The sequence below is a fragment of the Triturus cristatus genome, chromosome 9 (assembly GCF_964204655.1).
Source record: "Triturus cristatus chromosome 9, aTriCri1.1, whole genome shotgun sequence".
Lineage (NCBI taxonomy): Eukaryota > Metazoa > Chordata > Amphibia > Caudata > Salamandridae > Triturus > Triturus cristatus.
The window spans coordinates 857,428,771-857,453,133 of record NC_140592.1 but is presented as its reverse complement, the minus strand read 5'-3'; positions in this window follow the sequence as shown (position 1 = coordinate 857,453,133).

The following is a 24,363-nucleotide window of genomic DNA, read 5'->3' as shown; positions in this document are numbered from 1 at the left end:
TCCCTTCACTCCTCATCCCCTGAGCACGTATTAGGATGACAGAACCTTGTCCTCATACTCTGTTCTTTTTTTTTTTCTCTTTCTTGCCTTGACTGCTGGGAGCCCCGCAGAATCCTGCCGACAACCAGACTGCATAGGAGCGCCTGAAGTCCCCCTCCCACACTCTCTGACAAAAGAGAGAAGGCGGCAACCAATCCCATTTACCACGGGAAAATACCTGAACTATTTACAGACTACCCCATTCCTTGTCTCTGCAATAAAGTACCTTCAGTCACCTAAAACAGTGTCCCTGTTTGCTTCTCCACCGCGCCACATGTGGTGTCAGAAGTGGGATTGCGTTCCTCCATAGACGGTAGGCATGGAGAACCTCATTCAACAATTAATACGTGGCCAAGAGAAGCTAGAGTGGGCTGTTGAAAAGCAGATGTCCATAGCCCAAGCTGACAGGGAAATGTTTAAGAATACCATAAGCGACCAGGTGGAATGTATTCAGAAAACGGCGGACGACCGTCTGCTATTAGCTGCCCAACTACAGGCGCGTCCAGTGTCCGGTCCAAACATCTCCCTACAGAGGTACATCCCAGGGGAAGACCCTGATGTGTTTCTGTTAAACTTTGAAAGGGCAGCAAGAGCATCAGGTTGGCCTGAAGCTAAGTGGCCATTTTTTTTGGCTCCCCTCCTCACTGGAGAGGCACAAGCTGCCTATCAGGTAGCCAACGCAAACGGTAATACCCCCTTTGAAGAGATAAGGACTATCATCTTAGATCATCCGGGGATGGATTCCGAGGCTTATAGAGTGCGATTTAGAAAGGAACGGGGGACCCCAGCAGATAATCCCAATACCCTGTTCTTCAAGCTAAAAGCCGCCGCGGACAAGTGGCTGAAGCCGCAAACAAGCACTAAAGAGCAGATCATGTCATTGATCTACCTAGAACAGTACCTCGAAGCACTACCACTTCCCACACAGAGGTGACTAAGGCAACATAAGCACCTCACCATGGAGCAAGCCGTTGAGATGGCCACTACCTTTCATCAAGCCCAACCACGTTCTTTGCCTTGGGACCTGGAAAAACCTACATGCCCCTCAGGTCTCCCTAGTAAGACTGACAAAAAGCCATCTAGACCCCTACCAGAGCCGATGAAACCCCGTGCCTTTCGCACTGATTCGACTCCCAAAAAGGGGCCTCAGTGTTTCGAGTGTGGAAACTGGGGCCAACTTGCCAGGACCTGTCCTCACAAGAAAACTCAGGAAGAACCCATGGACATAAGTTGCATACCCCGTTCGATTCTTTATTCCCAAAAAATGGGACCCAATTTTCATGTATGTGTGCTCGTGGAAGTAGAACGGTACGGGCATTGCTGGATTCCGGCTGTTGTCAGTTGGTAATACTGCAATCTCTGGTCAATCCAGCAATCCCCTGTATGGGGGAAAGTGTGTCCATTAGGTGCGTACACGGAGACATACGTGTCTACCCTTTAGTGCAGGTGTCCATCTCCTTACAAAACGGCCAAACCCACCAAGCTAAACTCAGTGTATTGTCTCCCTCCCTGAACAGCTCATACTAGGACAAGACAATCCAGTGTTTCTCCTGCTACTGAGGGATAGACTACATCCCAAGAACCTGGTTCGCCAGTCTTTCCTCACTCAATCCCCTTGGCTTTCCGACAAAAGCTTTAGATACAGTCAGGCACATGATCCCACCCTACAAACCGCCTGGGAGCATGCTAGACAGACCACCCCCCATACACCTAACCCTGTCTAACCCCACTTTCAAATCCAAAACGAGTTACTCTACATGGTTGGGAATCCAGGGGATCCCCTCAATTGGTAGTGCCACAGGCTTTTAGCGAACAGGTCTTATTTTTCACCCACTCACACTTATTAGCAGGACATAGGGGTGCGCAAAAGACGATGCAGATTTTGTTGCAACATTTTTACTGGCCCGGTATTTCTTCCCATGTCACGAAATTCTGTTTGAATGTGAGGTATGCCAAAAGAAGAATCCATACAAACCTCCAGTTATTCCCCTACAGCCACTTTCAGTCATTGGAAAACCCTTTGAGAGGATAGGCATGGACCTCATTGGTCCCTTACCTCGAACCAAGAAGGGCAACTTGTACGCTCTAGTCATAGTAGACTATGCAACCCGCTACCCCGAAGCATTCCCCATTCGTGCTCCCACCACTGCGAACATCAGTGACAAGTTGCTGGAATTGTTCTCCCGAGTCGATTTCCCCTGTGCAATTCTCACGGATCAAAGCACCCCCTTTGTTTCTAAACTAATGACCCAGATCTGTAAGTCCCTTGACATTTCACATATTAAAACATCAGTATACCATCCACAAACCGATGGTTTGTGTGAGAGATACAACGCCACCCTTAAACTGACGTTAAAAAAGCTGTTGACTGTTGAGGGCAAGGACTGGGACATGCTTCTCCCCATAGCCCTATATGTCATCCAAAGCCAGATCCAGACCAGTATAGGTTGCTCCCCGTTTAAACTTATTTACGGTCGGGAACCCCGAAGTTTGTTCCAGACAACCAAGGAGGTCTGGGAGCAAGAAAAAGAAGAGGAAACAAAGTCTTTCCTCGAGTATACACTAGCCTTACGCACCAGACTTCACAAGTTAAGAGGATTTGCAGACGCCAATCTGGAACAGGCTCAGATCAGACAACAAGTGTTCTATAACAGAGGTAAAAAAATAGAGACACCTAAACGTAGGGGACTGGGCCTTGGTCCTTATGCCTTCAGCCCATTCCAAAATCAGGTCAGAGTGGCAGGGCCCCTATAAAATCACGAGCAAGATAGGTCTACCACCCTACTATGTACAAGTCACCCCTAAAAGAACACAACTGTATCACATCATTCTGTTAAAAAACATGGCTAGGGCCGCTCCCCAGAGATCTTCATACTGCTACAACCAATCAGGGTACCGATACCACTCTTCACTAGTTGGTAATCAACGATGATCTCTCTGCAGAACAGAGGAACACCCTGCAGGACACCCTACGCCCTTTCTCTCCTTTATTTTCTGATCTCCCAGGGAAAACCACCTTAGCAGAACACTCTATCCCCACTCAACCCGGCAGGGTCATAAAGCAAAAACCCTATCGTATTCCTGCTGCCCGTAGAGAAGCCATACAACAGGAGGTCAACAAAATGCTTGCTATGGGAGTCATACAGCTGTCACAGAGTGAATGGTCTTCACCAATCGTTCTGGTGCCAAAACCGGATGGTTCTGTCCGGTTTTGCATTGATTTCAGGGCTGTTAATGCTATATCGAAGTGTGACTCGTATCCCCTCCCCGTGTAGACGAGCTCATTGAAAGGCTAGGTGACGCCCAGTACATCACCACCCTAGACCTCACAAAGGGGTATTGGCAGGTGCTCCTTAGACCACAGGACCAGGTAAAAACAGCCTTTTCTACCCCCTCTGGCTTATATGAGTTCACCGTCCTGCCCTTTGGTCTACACGGAGCACCTGCCACTTTCCAAAGACTCATGAACAGGGTGTTGATAGACCATCAGGCCTACTCGTCTGCCTACCTTGATGACATCGTTATATACAGTCCTACTTGGGAACAGCACCTCAACCACTGTCATCAGGTTCTCCAGGCCCTTCAAATAGCAGGGTTACATATGAATGCAAGAAAGTCACGAGTATGGTTCTAAAAAGTAAATTACTTGGATATCTCCTTGGGAACGGGTACATAGAGCCCCCACAGGAAAAAATGAAAGCGATCATCCACACAACGTTTCCCACCATAAAAAAAGAAGTGAGGGCTTTTCTAGGTCTTCTCGGTTACTATTGGAGATTTATACCACAGTATTCGGAATTGGCCGTACCCCTCACTGACTTACTAAAAAAAGAAACCAAGGCAAAATATCTCCTCCGTCCCCACCCCCGAAAGGCTGAAAATCGCTATCAACTCCAGCTCCATTTTACGTTCTCCTGATTTTTCCAAGCCTTTTCTTTTATAGACGGACGCCTCTGACAATGGGTTGGGGCGGTCTTATCACAAGAATTAGAGGAAGGTGTTGAACATCCCATATTGTTCATCAGTCGCAAACTCCATCCCCGAGAACAACGCTACCCTACCATCGAAAAAGAGTGCCTCGCGATTAAATGGGCTGTGGATAAACTTCGCTACTACCTAGAAGGCACCCATTTCCTCTTATATACTGACCATGCCCCGCTGCTCTGGATGAGTTGGAATAAGGGGAACAACCCACGAATCCTTCATTGGTTCCTTTCACTCCAGCCCTTCTCTTTTGAGGTCAGACATCGCAAGGGTGCCGACAATGAGAATGCGGACTTCCTCTCACACATTCCCCTGTTCCCCGATTGGGAACAGGCTGGGGTGGGGGGGTGTGACAAGGTACCATCACAGCTGCAGGACGCTGCCACAGACCATTATCCCCCTCAACGTTCCCTGTGTCCTCTCCTCGGTTTTCAGACAGGGACCGCGGAACAGGGACCGGACTGCTCCTTTAAGGAACTCCCGTTCTGGAGCCCTTCTCTCGATCACATGACAGGGTCACGTGAACCAACAGCCTTGAAAGCGTAAGAGACAGAAGAAAGCCGTCGTTCGTATCGAGCCAGAGGAACCGTAGGCTGGAAGGAAGAAGAGAGGGGCGTCCAGACCTTCTTCATCGCTCCAAGGAACCGAGACAGGATGGATACTGGAGACGAGGCAGAAAGAACACCTGTGAAGTCGCCTCAAGAAGCCGCAGGTATCGAAGACTCCAAGAGGGAGCCGGACCCTGTTCGGCACAGAGGAAGAACCAGCCGCGTCCCAGGAGGGACGTGGCTAGACAAGGTACGGGCCGGTTTAGGTCTGTCTGGGGCTCGGAGCTTGGAGCTCACACAGGGCAGACGGGTGGAGGGAGTTAGACGCAGCACAGAACACCCGCTCCGCGCCTCTTGCCTCACTGCGCGTAACTCACTGTTACTTCCCCAAAGTACCCACAAGGACACTGGTGGTGGAATTGGGTGTTGACTCCCTTCACTCCTCAACCCCTGAGCACGTATTAGGACGACAGAACCTTGTCCTTATACTCTGTTCTTTTCTTTTGTTTTTTTTCTCTGTCTTGCCTTGACCGCTGGGAGCCCCTCTAAATCCTGCCGACAACCAGACCGCATAGGAGCACCTGAAGTCCCCCTCCCACACTCTCTGACGAAAGAGAGAGTCGTTCACCAATCCCATTTACCACGGGAAAATACCTGAACTATTTAAAGACTACCCTATTCCTTTTCTCTGCAATAAAGTACCTTCAGTCACCTAAAACAGTGTCCCTGTTTGCTTCTCCACCGCGCCACACATGTCTATTATAGTACATCCTCCTCTGGGGTCTTTCTCTTTATGTACTGCAGTGCTGCTTGCCCTATACCCCCGGTTTGATTTGATCATTTAGGGCCTTTTTTGAACCACCCGCCAGATGTGGAGTTTCTTCCTATCTGGCGGGCCGTTCTTCAGCGTTCCCCGGTCAGTGCCTATGAAAAAGGCACTGCAATGGGAACATCAAAATCAGCACCTGTACTGCATGGACTGCTGTAGCCCATGCCATGCAGGTACTGGTGTGCATGCACACAGAGGGGCACATATTGTGCCCCCCTGTGGGCATCCACATGGTGGGAGGCCCTTTGTTTCCTCACCGCCACAATTTTCATGGCAGTCGCACCACCATGAAAGGTGTGGCAGTGAGGAAACTTGTAATATGCTTGGTGGGGCTGCAGAGACCCTGCCAAGCATATTGCGGTCTCAATACCACAGCGCCACCGCCAGGTTCCTGGCGGTTGCGATGTTCCCAGTGCAGACTGCCACCCTGGCAGCAATGGAGTGGTCGGAAGACCACCACCACCGCACCCGTGATCCTGGCGGTCTGTGGACGGCCAGACTCGTAATAAAGCCCATAGACAATTGATGTTACATGTTAGTACACAAAATCCATGCAACTCCTTCCATGATACCAGCACCACGTGCAGGTCGAGCATCTGTCTTCTCACTTTATATCGCCATGTAAAAGGAAGACAACATTCCAATTAGTTAACTTCCCAACTAACTTCCTCTCAACGTCTCCCATTCCAGAATTATCTGTTCTTCACTCTTTATTTACACCTGAGACCTGTCCCAGATCCATAAGATCACAGAGAGGACGACTGCTTCCTCAGTCAACATAGGAAATCAAAGATAAACTTCCAACACCATAAAATGACTACTAGTGTTTATGAGAGCCAACAGTACAACACAAACTGCAAACAAGCATTGGCAAATCCAATAGGTCTGGTGTTGGCTGCCAGCATTTTATCTTTGCCAGTGCTCGTTGTATTTTTCATGGTTTTTGTAACACTTTATTGCTGGAGGAACGCTGGGCCCTCAACAATTTATATTAAAATAATCGTCTAAATGCAAATATTTGTTTGTTGGTTTTGAAAAGCACACATTGTCATCGTGGTCTCTAACATTGAAGAAAACTTCTTTGTGTACAGATGTGCTCTTAGTGAAATGGTAGAATGCTGTCACTTATAGTGAACTTAGCCAATGGCAGAAGTGGGATCATCCGTTGCCCCACGAGAGCAGAAGAAAAATATGAATGACGCAACAGCAGACAAAGGGATGAAAAGGGCTGGCTAATAGCCCCTTCAAGTGAGTATATTATCTATGTAATTATAGTATAATGAAATGGTCTTGTTTAGTAGCGGATCTTACAAAAATGCCAATATATGTCTAAAGCTCGTTCATTCTTCACACCACTAAGCACTGCATCCCATAACACTATAAATGCTCCTTGGTGGTCATCATACATGCCCTGGAAACACTTCCCTGATAGGATCAAAGAAAAGACAACACACTTCCATCCTCACATCCACATCATATAGTGTGTAACCCATATGGATAAGCATATCAGCACCTCACGCACAGTTAGTAAGTGCTATACAAATGCTATACAATACAATACAGGAAGGCAGGCATTGCATACTCCATATCCTTGCACATACTAATGGCAATGTTGTTATTGATTGTGATAATAATACATTGGCCATTAAAATGCAATGCAATAGGCACATGCATCCTATGTGAATTTGGCCAATCAAATGAATTTCACAAAAGCATTTCCAAAGTCAATAGGACTGGCTTATAACTGAGAATGCAAAGCATACCTATTGGCTTTATCAATGCATATTTCAATAATCATGATAATCTATGGAAGCCTGTTTAGAATCACTGACAGAATATCAATGTCAAAAATATCGACGTCAAAAATATCGGAGCCGAAATATCGATGTCAAGAATATCGAAGTCCTATCTACATTATGGTAAGTACAAAAATATCGAAAGAAAATTATCGTTGTCAAAAATATCGTTGTTAAAAATATCGTTTTTTTTTATGTTAAAAATGAATGTAAAATAAAGTAAATGATACATATATTTTAAAAAAACATAGTTAAAAATATGTTTAAAATATAGGTAATACATTTAGGGGCCGATTCCGATCCGGGTCGGAAGGGCACCGAACGCGATCCGGCCGGAATAACTACGAGCCGCACGCGTGTTTTCCGGCCGACTTGTACAGCTGTACGAGCGAGCAAATACGATGCGAGCTACATGAAATTCACCGACCGAGTCATTTCTGGGTCTGAACCGCTCCGTACGTCTCGGTCGTAAGCTAACCGAGGCATGCAATGGATACGATTCTCGACCGAGCTAGTACGATGCACGCGTCGGACAGCCTGTGCGAGCCGGAGTGTCCGGCTCGCAAATTGTCCGGGTGGGTGCCTTTGGGGGTCCGCGTCAGACCCCCTGTCAACCGCAGCCCTACGACCCATGGGTCTCCCCAACACAGGCATGTACAGTGCGGATGGCACCGATGCGTACCCACTGTAAGGGGCGCCCTTGTCCGCGACGTACCCATTCAGTCAATGGGAGCCCATGTACGCGTCGTACGACCTGCTCCCATTGACTTCTGTGGGAGTCCGATCGAACCGAGTCCGACAGCATACTGCCGCATCGGACTCGCTCGGTCGGACTGCAGGACTCCGGATCGGTCGGAAAACACTCTGGATCCGGCTCAGTCGGAGTGCTTTCCGACCCGGATCGGAATCGGCCCCTTAATGTAAAAAACAATTAAACATATGCATATCAAATATAATATATATATTTACTTAATAATAGTTACAAATAATTATTGTAATAACTTATAAATTGTTAAAAAACATTTCATAAATTATATTTGTGTTGGATAGCGTAGAGGTTAAAATTACTATTCCAATTCCAGAGAGTGCAACAGTAGGGAAAGCGTTGGATAGTGTAGGGGTTAAAATTACTATTCCAACTCCAGAGAGTGCAACAGTAGGGAAAGCGTTGGATAGCGTAGGGGTAAAAATTACTATTCCAACTCCAGAGAGTGCAACAGTAGGGAAAGTGTTGGATAGCGTAGGAGTAAAAAATTACTATTCCAACTCCAGAGAGTGCAACAGTAAGGAAAGTGTTGGATAGCATAGAGGTTAAAATTACTATTCCACCTCCAGAGAGCGAACTGTAGGGAAAGTGTTGGATAGCGTAGGGGTTAAAATTACTATTCCAACTCCAGAGAGTCCAACAGTAAGGAAAGTGTTGGATAGCGTAGGGGTAAAAATGACTATTCCAACTCCAGTGAGTGCAACAGTAGGGAAAGTATTGGATAGCGTATAGGTTAAAATTACTATTCTAACTCCAGAGAGTGCAACAATAGGGAAAGTGTTGGATAGCGTAGGGGTAAAAATTACTATTCCAATTCCAGAGAGTGCAACAGTAGGGAAAGTGTTGGATAGCGTAGAGGTTAAAATTACTATTCCAACTCCAGAGAGTGCAACAGTAGGGAAAGTGTTGGATAGTGTAGAGGTTAAAATTACTATTCCAACTCCAGAGAGTGCAACAGTAGGTAAAGTGTTGGCTAGCGTAGGGGTTACAATTACTATTCCAACTCCAGAGAGTGCAACTGTAGGGAAAGTGTTGGCTAGCGTAGGGGTTAACATTACTATTCCAACTCCAGAGAGTGCAACAGTAGGGAAAGTGTTGGATAGCATAGGGGTAAAAATAACTTACTAATAAATACAATAATTATTTTTAAATAAATAATAATTTTATTATTAAATAACAATACATTAATTAACAATACCAATAAATAAGTACTTAAAAATAATTACCAATTAATCATTAATTAACAATTAAATTGATGAAAAATACAATTAAAAAATAATTATTAACAATTACCAAAGAATAATACAGTCAAAAATAATTAATTTTCAATACTTAAAAACAATAAATTTAAAAAAATATCTAGCAATTAATAATTAACAATAAATTATTGATAAATACCAATAAATATTAATTAATGACAATTAATTACCAATTATTAATTAATGAACAAACTAATTTCCAAAACATAAACATATTAATTATTAAAAAGTTATTACCAATTAATAATTAACAATAAATTAATTATCAATACTCAACAATAAAATAAATAATTACTTGATTACAATTAAATTACTTCCCACCCTATTGCCCTATAAACTCACAACACACTTCAATAATAAATTAAGACACTTAATATATTTACCAATTAATCAATTATTAAAAATTAATTGCCAATTAATAAAAATTAATTACCAATTAATAATTATTTAACATAAAATTAATTATCAATACCAATAAATAAATACAAAATTACTTAATTACAATTAAATTACTTCCCACCCTATTCTCCTATAAACCCACAACCCGCTACAAAACTAAAACGCAAAATTTACTTAAAAATAATTCCTAATTTTTTTTAATTAATTTAATATAATTAAATTACTTCCCACCCTATTCCCCTATAGACCCACAACCCGCTACAGTACTAAAACGCGTAATTTACTTTAAAAAAAAATATTACTAACTTCTAAAAAGTTTATACATATATTCTAAAACTAGTACAATAATTAACAAGAAAATATAAACACAAACATAAAATATATAACAAAATACATAACACTAATATAAATATCGATATGAGTAACATCGATATTTTTGCTATCGATATTACTAACTTCGATATTAGCAAAAACGATATTTCTTACCTTCAGGTCGATATTCTGGTCGTCGATATTTAGACTGTGTACCGCCTGTAATATTTATGAATAAATGCCATTTTCCATATGTATGGACGTCCTACGAAATTAGTATGGCCCCCACATCTGACAGCCAAAATTATCAGTCATAATATATTTATGTATATATTTTTAGGTTTCGCCTGAGGCAGCGCATGCGCTGTTTCAAGCGAGACATTTAGTAAGCGGGTTTTGAAAGTGCTACCCAGAGGCTTTTGCCGGCCACCAGCTTGCTGTTACGCGCACAAGCGCACGTGACGTGCACAGCTGCCATCTGGCTTTCATCAGCTTTTTTCCTTTCACTTTCGCGCGGCGCGGCCGTGTCACTTTCACGGCCGCGCGGCCATTGCTTGGTTTTTTTTTACTTTGAGCGCGAGGCGTGTGCGCGGCCAATGCTTGTTTATTTTTATTTACTTGAGCTATTTTTCTCACGGCACTCGTGCTTTTACTCGCTCCCTTTCTCCTCCCACACAGCACGTCTCTGTCTTGCTGCCCCCGCCCCACACCCCTCCCCACAGTCACCGCTGTTTTGAAAAGTAGGCTCCTCTCAGCGTTTTAATTAAAGACATTGTTGTGCACTCGTGCTTTCACTCGCTCCCTTTCTCCTCCCACCCAGCACGTCTCTGTCTTGCTGCCCCCGCCCCACACCCCTCCCAACCATCACCGCTGGTTTAAAAAGTAGGCTCCTTTCAGCGTTTTCAATTCAATTCAATTCAAATGATCTTTATTCGGATATATATAAAACATCCATAAAAGTACATACAAATTGCAGCATTTATCCCTATACACAATAAAAGTTACATCAACAATAATAAGTAAGATATGTGCAAAACAGCCAAAAAAAGTGCAAATGCTTCTGGATCTAACAGGCCATTTCCATTTTGTTCAACATCAGAGAATAAAAAGTTAAAATTGATAACTCTATAAAATACATCCATTTAAATATATATAAAACATAAAAATTATCTCAATGAACAAAGATAAAACAAATCTTATTAATCAAAGCACATCTAGGGGAACACCTGTTATACAAAAATGCAATGTGCAAATAAAAGTGCAATGTGCAAATAGTGCGGGATGGTTAAACAACCTATCAGGCCGTGTTCATTGAGGCACGAGAACGAACAGCAATTTTGAGAAAGTGGCTAACTCTGAAGATTACATCGTCAGTGCTTAGCATCAGTAAATTTCTGAAAGCCTCGTTATAGTCCGTCAAAGCACTAACTCTAAAATAGGGAATTAGGAAGTGTTTGGTATATTTTGCATAAAAGCCACAAAACAATGTAAAATGCTGCAAGCTTTGCTTCCCACCTTGGTTACATGGACAGTCTAAATTTCCCAAATTGTGGGTATAACCCAAGGGGAAACAAAGTAAATTTACCACACTTCCATCCCTAAACCTAAATAGCAAACTCCTGTTCCATTTGCCCAGTTTCTTGCGCAAGTAACCTTGGGGCATATTGTGTGGCCTAGCACAAGGTTCTTGAATAGGAATATACCTAAGGATTGCTGGCTTAGCGAGTTCAATATTTTCTCGATTCACTCGGTACAGATCAAATAAGGCCCTTCTTACTATATTCTTATGTGAAGAGTCTATTGTTTCAGGGGCTAAAAAAAGATGCCCCATTTCTACGCTTACTAAACTCTTCTGTACCGCATTAAGCCAGGGAATGTAATTGGCCCGCTCACTTTTTAGACAATCTGAGATGATATCACGGGTCAGCGAGGCAGCGGGGTTACGCCAAATTTTTAACCAAAACAAAGCGGGTCTTGATTTTATAAAATCCTCTATGTAGGGGAGATTCAATTCTCTATGACATACATAGGAGGGTGCCGAAATAACCCCCCTCAGGGCCTTCCTACAGAATTTATTTTCTTCTATCTGGATATTGGTGCAATTCGAGTAACCCCACACCTCGGCACCATAAGTTCCTGTAGGGACGCACTGGGTCTTATAAATTTGTAAGAGGGATGGAATGACCTCGACATGCTTTGGTTGGCGTAGAGTAATTATAGAATTAATGGTACAATAATTAACAAGAAAATATAAACACAAACATATAAAATATATAACAAAATACATAACACTAATATAAATATCGATATGAGTAACATCGATATTTTTGCTATCGATATTACTAACTTCGATATTAGCAAAAACGATATTTCTTACCTTCAGGTCGATATTCTGGTCGTCGATATTTAGACTGTTTACCGCCTGTAATATTTATGAATAAATGCCATTTTCCATATGTATGGACGTCCTACGAAATTAGTATGGCCCCCACATCTGACAGCCAAAATTATCAGTCATAATATATTTATGTATATATTTTTAGGTTTCGCCTGAGGCAGCGCATGCGCTGTTTCAAGCGAGACATTTAGTAAGCGGGTTTTGAAAGTGCTACCCAGAGGCTTTTGCTGGCCACCAGCTTGCTGTTACGCGCACAAGCGCGCGTGACGTGCACAGCTGCCATCTGGCTTTCATCAGCTTTTTTCCTTTCACTTTCGCGCGGCGCGGCCGTGTCACTTTCACGGCCGCGCGGCCATTGCTTGTTTTTTTACTTTGAGCGCGAGGCGCGTGCGCGGCCAATTCTTGTTTATTTTTATTTACTTGAGCTATTTTTCTCGCGGCACTCGTGCTTTTACTCGCTCCCTTTCTCCTCCCACCCAGCACGTCTCTGTCTTGCTGCCCCCGCCCCACACCCCTCCCCACAGTCACCGCTGGTTTAAAAAGTAGGCTCCTTTCAGCGTTTTAATTAAAGACATTGTTGTGCACTCGTGCTTTCACTCGCTCCCTTTCTCCTCCCACCCAGCACGTCTCTGTCTTGCTGCCCCCGCCCCACACCCCTCCCAACCATCACCGCTGGTTTAAAAAGTAGGCTCCTTTCAGCGTTTTATTTATTGACATTGTTGTGCTTGTACGTTTGATACTCAAGTATGGAGTTTCCCAATCCATCTTGCCCGAACGCATGCCTTCATTTCACCGACCACCTCCCGCCCGTCGTTCTATTTGTTATTCATATGTTCACACTGTGATTTACGATTTTTTAAATTTACTTGAAATGTTTTGTTTGTGGCGCTCGTGTTTTCAGTAGCTAATAAAGAAAGTTGCTCGCATTTCTTCTATCATCTCCAACCTACCACTTCTCCGTGTTGCTGCCTTCCGTCGCCTCCCTGCTGCTCACGCTCTATTTAGGATTTATCTTATATGTTTTGCTCGAGACTCTTCCTATTTGCTCCCACCGAGCACTTCTCTGTATTGCTGCCCCACCCCATACCCATCCCCACCGTCCCTGCTTGTTTAAAGGGTATGTTCCTTACAGCGTTTAATTTATTTAAACTGGTTTGCTCATTTGTTTGAACCCAAGTATTGTTGTTTGCCAATCCATTGCCAGCAAATCTTTATTTTATCTGCCTTAAGAGATGAGACATAAATCGTGTAGATGTATAATTCAAATATTTGATACCCGTTTTAAAGTATAATTTCATCGTTTGGTTAGCGGCAGCTGTCAGAGAAACAAACTCCACAAACGTTTGCCCTTTATTTATGCGCAACTTAGGTCAAGCACAGGAGATGCAGGGCAGATTCCTCCGCACTGTGTGAAAAGGTGCCTTTTGCATAAACAGGGTGTTGTGATGGCCGCCCTGTTCTCTGGCAGCATCGGGACTCTACTGAGACCCTCCGCAGGGCTGAGCTGAGGACAGGAAGATCTGAGGTAAAAGCAGTGAAGGTACTCTTGCTGGTAATGCACGGCCCAGGTCAGGGGTCAGAGCTTCTCTTATAGCTGTAGGATGCACGCACCTTTGCACAAGAGGGCTTTAGGGGTATGTGGCTCTCGAGGAGAACAGCTTTGAGAGAATGCACTTATTTGGTCTCACGGTTTTGCTCCTCTGAGAAATATAACCATTAGTTTAACACATCCTCCCTCTCCTCAATACACCCAGTGCTCCTTCGATTTCTATGTACTTTCTTTACTACTCTGAATCCCACGCTCCTTTGCACCTCTGTGACCCTCATCCTTATGTGTAGTCATGCTTTTCATACCTCCCTTGTGGCCCCATGATTCTTTCGCTCACTCTTTCCTTTTTTCAGTAGCAACAAGTTGCATTCTACAACTTACTAACTGAAACTATTGAGCGCCTGTGGTCACTACCAACTCTGATTTAGCCCTATCCCTGTATTACTCTGCACACCCCGCCCCCGTTTTATCAGTATCTTCTTTTTTATGCCCCTGCAGCACTTCGCCGATTCCCACAATTCCAGTGCGGACTCATCCATGCTCTGCCCTTTTCACATAAGATTACTATACCTCTTCTTAACATCTAGGAATCATATACATTCTATTTCAAATATTTTTCACATATGTCAGACCATATTGTTTGGTATAAGCAATTAATGACTACAAATCGCAGAACACGTTTGGGTGGCAAAAGATAGGACCGGAAACACTTACTACGGGCTACACAGAGAGATTGAGGCCTAGGAGCATCTGTTCCACATCCTGAGTGCACTTAGTTACATTCTCTCTCTCCTATTCAACCATGCCGCGATCTACTCCATGACATAATAAAAAAAATACATTAAAAAACAAGCATTGGCATAGCCAATAGCTCTCGCCTTTGGGGCCTTATAAGTGTTTAACCATGCAACAGTTAATGTTGTTGCACCAAGGATATTGTGCTGCATAACTAAATACTTATAAGGTCCCAAAAGCGAGACCTATTGGCTATGCCAATGCTTGTTATTTATTGATATCACGCTTACTATTGATTCTGCAAGTGAGAAAAATACCTATTTTCATTTAAAATAGTAAACAAAATATCAGCACATAAAACCACACAACACTGAAATAAACGTCATACAATGGTCAATAAATCCCATACTCCTAGCTCAGAGCAGACGTAAAAGGTACATGGCAAAAGCTCGTAGAGCGCAAAGCATGGGATGTGCTGGGCCCAGCACAGATTTGGAATTGTAATCTTGTTAAGAATCCTGCAGGTGAATAACAGCCGCAATGTTTCTGTATGGCTGGTGCATGCCGTTCTACAGTCGCGATGCACCAATGCACATGCGTGCACATCGTCCTTTCCCTTCTACACGTTGTGTGCTGGTCGTCTAACAGGAATACCTCCTCTGTAAAAAAAAAAGAAACCTCCCTATAAACTGCCAGCGTACTTGGATCCTGAGCACAGTCGGCAGACCTATGTCAATATATGTGTTTTTTCTTCTGTTGGTTTGTAGGACTTTGCCTCGAGAAAGATTCTTTCTAAGTAAAGACCTAATTACCTGTAAGAACAGTGTTAGCGCATTCTTTACATCCAGCGGCACCCTGTCTTTCCGGCTTGTGAAGTTGCAGTGTCAAGAGAGTAGGGCGAGGCTTCAGGGAGGCGAGAAGAGGCGCCCACGTGAGGGAGGCCTGCACGTGGCAGAGCGCCAAGGCTGCTTGCGCTGCAGCAAAGCCTGCGGATCTCTCCCTCAGCTCGGTGTGTGCAGAGCACAGTCTGAGCCGCTGTGACTGTACAGGGCAAGCTGTGAGGAAACGATACGAACCCTCCCAAGAGCTTCAATCCATTTTTTGTATCTTTCCTGTGAAGAATGCCTAACAGACTTCACGGAAACACATCAAACAGGCCAGCCCAGCTGCATGGAGCGACTCGAGTCATCTATAACTGACCTACCCTATAAAGTAGACCAGGACTAGCTCAATACCAGGGTAGAAAACTGCACAAACTACCTTTAGCTGTCGAGTTTTTAAAGTTTATCATATTCATTACCTTTTTTTTTTAATTTCAAAATACTTTATTGATATTCAAGAGGGAAGACAGAAAAAACTGTAACAGGGTTAACATACGATATCTAAGGCAAAATTATCACATATACAATCATAAAGTGATGTTATTATGCCTATATGGGTATCAAGCAGGGGCCTAACACAGACCCCCGCAGCCCTCGTGGTGCGGGGGGTCCCAAGCTCCAGGGGGTCCCCTCGGCACTGCACTCTGGCCAATGAGCTCCTGATTGAGCCTGGAGGGGGCCCCTCTTCGTACCGTGCAGGGAGGCCTCCTCAGTTTTTTCGTTACGCCAGTGGTATCAAGAGACTAACCCCAGTGATCAATAATAAAAGAAGAAAAGACAGGCAGAAAGGAAGGAAAAGGGAAAGAAAGAAAAGAGAAGGAAAGGGAGAGCGAAGGTTAGTTGAGCGATAACATTTATTTCCAAAATTCTATGCATATGTTGGCACAAGAGCAGTCCGATATTGATAGGCCTAACATATAACAGCCTAGTACAGGTAACAATAATTATATACAAATATTCAAGTGATACGTTAGTAAAGGCACAGGATATGGTTCAAGGGCATACAGTAGTGTTCATGGAGGTTCGTAAGAGTCTAGATAAGTGTCCAAAGAGTTCCACATCAACCTGGATGAAGGTTTCCACTGAGAGTTTTGTAATGCGATATTATCTGCCCCTCTGAGGTGGGTGATCTAGTTTATCCAGCCTTTATAAGATTTCTTACTCGGGTCCTTCCAGTTGGCAAGAACCATTTTCACCGCGGATGTTAGTAAAAGGTCAAGTAGAGTTTTATCAGAGTCAGTTCTTAAATTCATGCTCACGAAGGCCATAGGTAGGGTGGAGAATTCTTTGACCAAAGTACAATTAAACAAACCAGTTAAAAAGGCAAAATAATTCCCAAAACGACTTTACTAGTGAACACTGAAAAATAAGATGGGCTAAATCCCCTGTTTCTCGGTTACAATTCCAACATGTTGCGTCCTTACGGAGACCTAATGAGAATAATCGGGCAGGAGTCCAAAATGCTTTGTGTTGTAGCCAGTATTTGGTTTGGGAGAGGACCGAAGAGATCTTATTACGTGAGACAGTGCTCCTTAGTGTGGGCCATATCTGTTCATTTGGTGGAACCGAAGATTGTTGCCCCCAAAAGGCTATAGTCTTATCATTAAGTTTAGAGGTCTTCGGACGGAGGAGTTTATAAATCTGGGAAACCTGGTGGCCCAGTTTGTTAATGTTTGTCACAAACAATGAGATTGATGGTTGGATGGTGGATGATTTAGTTTTTGAAAGGGCCGTTCTGATTTTCAAGAAGTTGTAGAATTCAATGTCAGCTAGGCTATATCGCGATTGGAGGTCTGAGAATGTAACTGGGTATGAGGCGTTTTCTAGTTGATAAGGGAAAAGGATACCTTTTTTACTCCATGTGTCAAGGGATAGGCTTTTGCCTTTTTACAATATTTTGCTATTGGACCTGAGTGATTCCATTTTAGAGCCTTTAATACTATTCTCCAGATTCTTATCAACCCTAAGGAGTGCAATTTTTGTATTTTTAAAAATGGACTTGGAGGTATGTGGGTAAAGCCTATTCAATGTAATGAGTACAATAGGGCTTAGGTTATTGAGGATAGCCTTCTCCACCTCTAGCCAGACCGGGGTGTAGCCGGTAGGTGGTGAGATCCAATATGAACCTTGTTTTGCAAGGAAAGTCAACTGGTATATTCTGAAATCCGCTAGATTTACCCCGCCTAGAGATTATTCCAGTCTTAATATTTTGATACTGAACCAAGCTTTTTTCCCACGCCAGAGGAATTTAGTGATAAGGATATCTAGTTTGTGGTGGAAATCATCTGTAAGGAGGAGCGGGAGCATACTGATGAGATAATTAACCATCGGGGTGATCATCATTTTAATAGTTTTGATTCTGCCCCACCACGTGATGAATTTTGGTGACCAAGAGTCCAAAAGCTTCTTTTTTTTCTAATATTGTTTTCTCATTCTGGTGTAGAGTATCTATTAAGTTACTACCAAATTAGATACCTAAGTATTTGATGTAGACTGTTTGCCATGTTAGCCCCGACTCTCCCAAGATATCCCTTGTACAGTGGACATTTAGGTGCCGATTCCGATCCTGTAAAACCCGGGTACAAATGGTCGTATGGAGCGTTTTCTCTGTCCGACTCGTACCTGGGAAAAACACCTTACAAACTCGCAAGTACGATTCGCACAGAAATACCATTTCCGTACGAGTCGTACAAAAGACCGACCGGCAAAAAAATACATACAAATCTGAATCTGGACGGCGCATACGCGACGTCCGGACGGAGTCAGGCAGCGTTTTACGGACCAGCAAGTACGATTCGTGCCTACGTCACTCCGCACGTAGCATTTTTTACGGAAGCCAAAAACTGCCGGGAAATTGAGGACGACGCGAACAAGGAGCACCGGTACGCGACGGACAGCGATGGACCCCAACCTACGCGTCATCCCAGCCCTCATAGCCTACGACCTCGTGTTCAGAAACCGACGCAGACGCCGCAGAAGGTCAGAACAACCCCAGGGGCAAAGGGGGGGGGGTGCAAGGGGCATGAAACATAACCCACACCCCACAAAAAACTAATATATCCTGCACATTAATTACTTCCATGGTCTGGTCACTTCGGGGGGCGTGTCCACCAATCCCACGTCCCGCCACAACGGAAGTGGACGTGGACGCGTACCCGTAACCACCACAATGGTGGTACGGCATGTAGCCACGCCCCTCAGAGCGTAGGTACGGTCCGTACCACCATTGCAGTGGTGATGTAGGGGTACGCGTGTACGGGCCGCACCCACGCCCCCAGAGCGTGGGTACGGTCCGTACACACGTACCCCTACATCACCACTACAATGGTGGTACGGACCGTACCCACGCCCCCCAGAGCGTGGGTACGGGCCGTACCACGCGTACCCCAACGTCACCGCCACAATGGTGGTACGGCCCGTACCCATGCTCTGGGGGGCGTGGATACGGGCCGTACCACGCGTACCCCAACATCACCGCCACTATGGTGGTACGGCCCGTGTCCCACGCCCCCAGAGCATGGGTACGGGCCGTACCACCATTGTGGCTGTGATGTAGGGGTACGCGTTTAGGGACCGTGCCCACGCTCTGGGGGCGTGGGTACGGTGCGTACACGTGCGGCCCTGGGGTACGGCGCGTACATGCGGAGGTACGGCGCGTACATGCGGGGGTGATGCGCGTACATGGGGGAAGGTGCGTACATGGGGAGGGTACGGTGCGTACAGGTGTGGGGCTGGGGTACAGTGCGGACAGGGGTGGTAAGGCGCGTACATGGGGGGGTACAGTGCGTACATGGGGGGGTCCGGTGCATACAGTTGCAGGGCTGGGGTACAGGGTGGTGTACGGTGCTGACATATTTGGGGGTGGGGGGCTGTACGGCTTGTACACGGGCATAAGTTTACCCGTGTACATGTGTGCTACTGCGTTGGCTCCGTACGGGCCATTTTACCTGCGATTGTGTATTCGGACGGACAGTCGGGATCGTAATTGCGCGCTCGGACTTGTGTTTTACGATTTGCACGTAAAAATGTCCGGCTCACTCTCGTACACTTTTCCCGACGATATTCGGACGTAAAAACTTTCCGACGCACTCTCATAGACTTTTCCCGACGCTATTCGTAGATATTTTTCACGTACGAATCGTACTTGGCCGTTTGTACGGTACTTGTACGACTCATATGTAAAAAAATACGGATACGGGTCGTACGCAAATTATTTTTAACGGATCGGAAACGGCACCCTAATGGTTTGAGTTCCGATTTCTCCCTGTTAAGTTTATAACCTGAGTAGCCGGAATATTCCGTGATTGTATCCATCAAGGCTGCAATTGATATCTTCAGTTCTGTTATTATTAGTATGTCGTCTGCATAGGCGGCTAATTTTATTTGGACGCCATTGATATCCACCACCTTAATGTTCGAATTTAATTTGATGTCCTGGATCAGGGGTTTCAATGCCAGTAAGAATAAGGATGGAGATAGTGGGAAACCCTGTCTAGTACCCTGTTGCAATGTGAAGGGTTAAGAGAGTGAACCATTAACGACAATACGGACTGATGGTTTCCCGTAAAGGGCCATAACCATACGGATATAATCCTCACCTAAATTGAAAGAATGCAAACATCGTTCCAAAAAAGCCCAGGAGACCCTATCAAAGCCCTTCTCGGCGTCTAATGTGATAGCTACTGCTGGCTCCGGTTTAATGGCAGTATACTCTAAAATGTGGCACAACAGACGGGTGTTATCGTTAAACATACGTGTACGTAGGAAACCAACCTGGGAGTTACCTATGAGCTTTGGAAGAGCAGAGTTGAGTCTGACAGCTAAGATCTTAGCATATATTTTGCATTCTACGTTAATAAGGGATATAGGTCTATAGTTTTTCGGTCATAGGTGATCCTTCCCCTCTTTCGGAATGACTTTTATGTTAATAGCTTCCGACATAGTGTTTTACGTGGTCCCTTTAGATTCTGTGTGGTTAAAAACTTGTTTCATGGTTGGTTTTAGCTGGTTTAGGAAGGTCTTGTAAAAAGAGGCTGTAAAACCATCCGGCTCAGGGGCTTTGTTGTCTTTTAATTATTTAACTGCCTTTTCAATTTCTGTAAGATTAATTTCCTGTCCTAACCTAATTGTATCTTCTCTAGTTAGTTGTGGTAAATTGAGTCTGTTAAGATATTTGGTACATTCCTCTAAGTTGAGGGTCTGATCATTTTTGTAGAGTTCCTGATAGAAGTCTATAAAGGTCCTAATGATGTCTTTGTGTTTGGTATGGGTTTGTTTGTTAGAGTCTTTAATGGATGAAATGACAAACTGGTTTCATTTGTGCTTGAGATAGGAGGCAAGAAGTTTCCCTGCTTTATTAGCTTCACATAGGTTAAGGGCCGTATATTTATTAACCCACAACCCTGCCCTCTCACTTAAGATTTTGTTGTATTCGTATTTCTTTTGTGTTAGTATTGCGAGGATCTTGCTATCGTATAAAGACGTAGCATGAGACAGTTCTAAGTTTTTGATCTTCTGTTCAAGCTGAGTTAATCTCAGATTTGTACTCTTGTTGATTTTTGTCTTGATTTCAATTATTGTGCCCCTAATGGTAGCTTTCAGCGCATCCCAGAGTGTACCAGTGTGGGCTCAGGATTGTCATTGTGTTTAAGGTAGTCTATTATAGTATCCTCGATCTTCTTTTTATCTCCAGGATCCGAAAGTACTTTGTTGTTAAAGCGCCATCTCTTAGGTACAGAATCATTGTGGCACCCATCCAATTTTAGGCTAATACATGAGTGGTCAGACACTAGCCTTCGGGCTCTGTCTGAGTGCTCAATTAGTTGTGTGTGAGAGCCGCAGATGAGAATATAATCTATCCTGGTGTATGAGTTGTGAGGATTAGAGTTGAAGGTGTAGTCTCTAGTGTCTGGATGTTGGAGGCGCCACTCGTCCTTAAAGTTAAATTTGGAGCAGATATTTTGGAGTACAGCATGTGAGTTCATAGGGTGGTAATGACAGGTGGATTGCCTATCCGTTATAGGGTCTAATGGGATGTTAAAATCCCCTGCTACCACAATGAGGTCATCTTGGGGGAAACCTTCCAGCATGTTGGAAACCTCAGACCAAACAATTGGATCATCAGCGTTGGGGCCGTATATGTTTGCTACGTGAATTAGATCCTCGCCCTTTCTTAGATGTGTGACCAAAAGTCTGCCCTCGTTATCGTGAGACTGGGAATCTAGCGAGATATTGGATTTTTTGATATCAGTGTAATTACCTCCCGTTTCTTTTTATCAGCAGGAGAGCGGGCCCGTTGTGAGATCCAGTTGCCTCTAATGAGTTTGGCATCGTCAAAAGACAGCTTTGTCTCTTGTAGTAGAATAACATCACCTTTAGTTTTGGCCAGATAATCCAGAATTGTCCGGGGTTTAATAGGGTGGTTAAGACTTTTGACATTTAGGGACACTATATTTAGGTCAGTTGCCAGGGTAAGTGTGTTATTGCAGACCATCAGATAAGAGGTTATGTAGTAGGTACATCAAGTATAAAAGTAAGAAACCTAGAAGCGCTACCTGGACCCAGGAGGGAAAAGGTGACAATAGCTGACAACAAGTCCCCCCAACAAGGAACAATTCGAATGCATTATCCAGGTACTTTGTATACAGTCTAAATAACTTTTTCGAATACTCTTTTGTGCCAGATCTCACTAGTTGTCTATCAATCAATCAATCAATCAATCAATATGAACTTTTTTCGGATAAAAACAACATATCCATAAAAGTACAAGTTTAAAAGAGACACAATTCATTATAATTAAAATGTTATTCAGAATTAATAAATAGGTCATAATTATACAGAACCATTAGATGAAAGGTTTAAGGCAAAAAAACAACATTTGAATTAACCGGGGTGCATAGAGTTACGGGTACGCACCGCCGTTTTCAAAAAGGAACCCACCCGAAAACATAATTCATCATCGCTTATAGCTAGCACCATCCCATAGGCTGCCTTATAATCAGTTACATGTCGAGCTTTAAAATATGGGATCAGGAATCTTTTAGTGAAAAGTAGGTAATAAGAGCAAAAAAATAGGAAGTGTAACATTGATTGCTTGTGTGTATTATTACAAGGGCAGTATAAAAGATCAAGGTTGGCGGTAAAACCAATAGGAAATGACAGCGGATATTTCATTGTGTCTGTCCTTAGCCTAAAAAGTAAGCCCCTTTCCCAGCGGCCAATAGGTTTTGAGAGATATCTAGGCATCGCTGGGATCACATTCTCGATTTGCATATATCTGGCAACTGAGGTGTTTTTACATTCAGTTCCTAATCTTGTTTCTTTATATGACGCATAAAGAGTTTTTTCGACAGTTTTAATACTAATGTAGCTATAATCTAAAGGATTTAGAAAGAGACATTCCATATTCACGCTACTTACACTTTTGTGAACTGCTGCCAACCACTGTATGTCCACCCCTTTATCACATTTCAAACAATCTAAGATTATCTCCCTTGTCAATTGTGCAGCCGGGTTTTTCCAAATTCTCAGCCAGAACAAAGTCGGGCGGGCCTTAATATAATCCTCTATGTACGGTAGGTTGAGTTCACTATGACCAGCATACGTAGAGGAGAAAAATGGCGCGCCCAGGACTTTGCGACAAAATCTATTCTCTTCACGCTGGATGGGGGTGCTAATCGTATTCCCCCAAACCTCCGCCCCATATGTGGCAGCTGGTGTACATTGCAATCTGTAGATTTTAACAATAGAAGGCACTACCTCTATGTTTCTTAGCTTAGGTAACCTAAGTATGGTATTGATAGAGTTAATAAACTTCCTTTTGCAATGGACCACGTGATCATTCCATAATCCATTAGATGCGAATACCAACCCAAGATACGGGAAAGTGCAAGTGCTTAATAGTTGATTAGAATTTATAACAATTGAGAGATTAGAATATTTCTTAGACCCACATAACATCAGAAACGATTTTTTAAAATTAGTGCATAAATCTAGAGTTGCCGTAAACTTCACAAAACCCTGAACCAGGGCGCGTAGGGCTTTAGGGGTACGCCCCATTAAAACTGCATCGTCAGCATATAACAATGCTGGGATTTTGTTTACACTAATAATTGGGACGTCTCGAGTTAAGATCACCAGGGATTTGGTTAGATCGTTAATATACAGAATGAATAAGAGGGGGGCCAGGACACAACCCTGTCTGACCCCCCTACCAACTTCAATGGCTTTAGAGATCTAACCTCCCTACTAATATGCACCCTGGCTTTTAGATATCTGTGCAAATATGCCAGGAAGGAGACTAATGAATCGTCTAGCCCAAGATTTAAAAGAGTTGACCACAGCCGAGATCTATTTACAAAGTCGAAGGCCGACGTAAGATTCATAAATGCCAGGTACACAGGTGTTTTCTTGGCTATGTTGTATTTACTGATAATCAGGTTAAGGTTAAGGCATTGTTCCACGGTGCCAACCTTACTCCTGAACCCCAGCTGACATGGGTGTAAAACCTGGCAGTCCTCAGCCCATGACTTGATCCTGTTGAATAACACCCTCCCCAAAATGTTCAGAGTATTATCAATCAATGATATCGGCCTGTAGCAGCTCGGGTTTGACCGGTCCCCCTTCTTAAAAATTGGAACTATGGTACTATAAGACCCTGTTTTGGGAATGGATGAGTTTGCCAAATTATTAAAAACATTTACAAGAAGTGGTGCCCAAAAATCGGGATAGCTTTTAATGAGGTCAATAGGAAGACCGCCCAGCCCGGGAGCTTTGCCCCCCAGGCTCTGGGTAATGGCCTCCTCGACTTCAGATAATTCGATCTGAATCTCGGTGGTATATGTATACTCCTTTTTAGATTCACAAGGG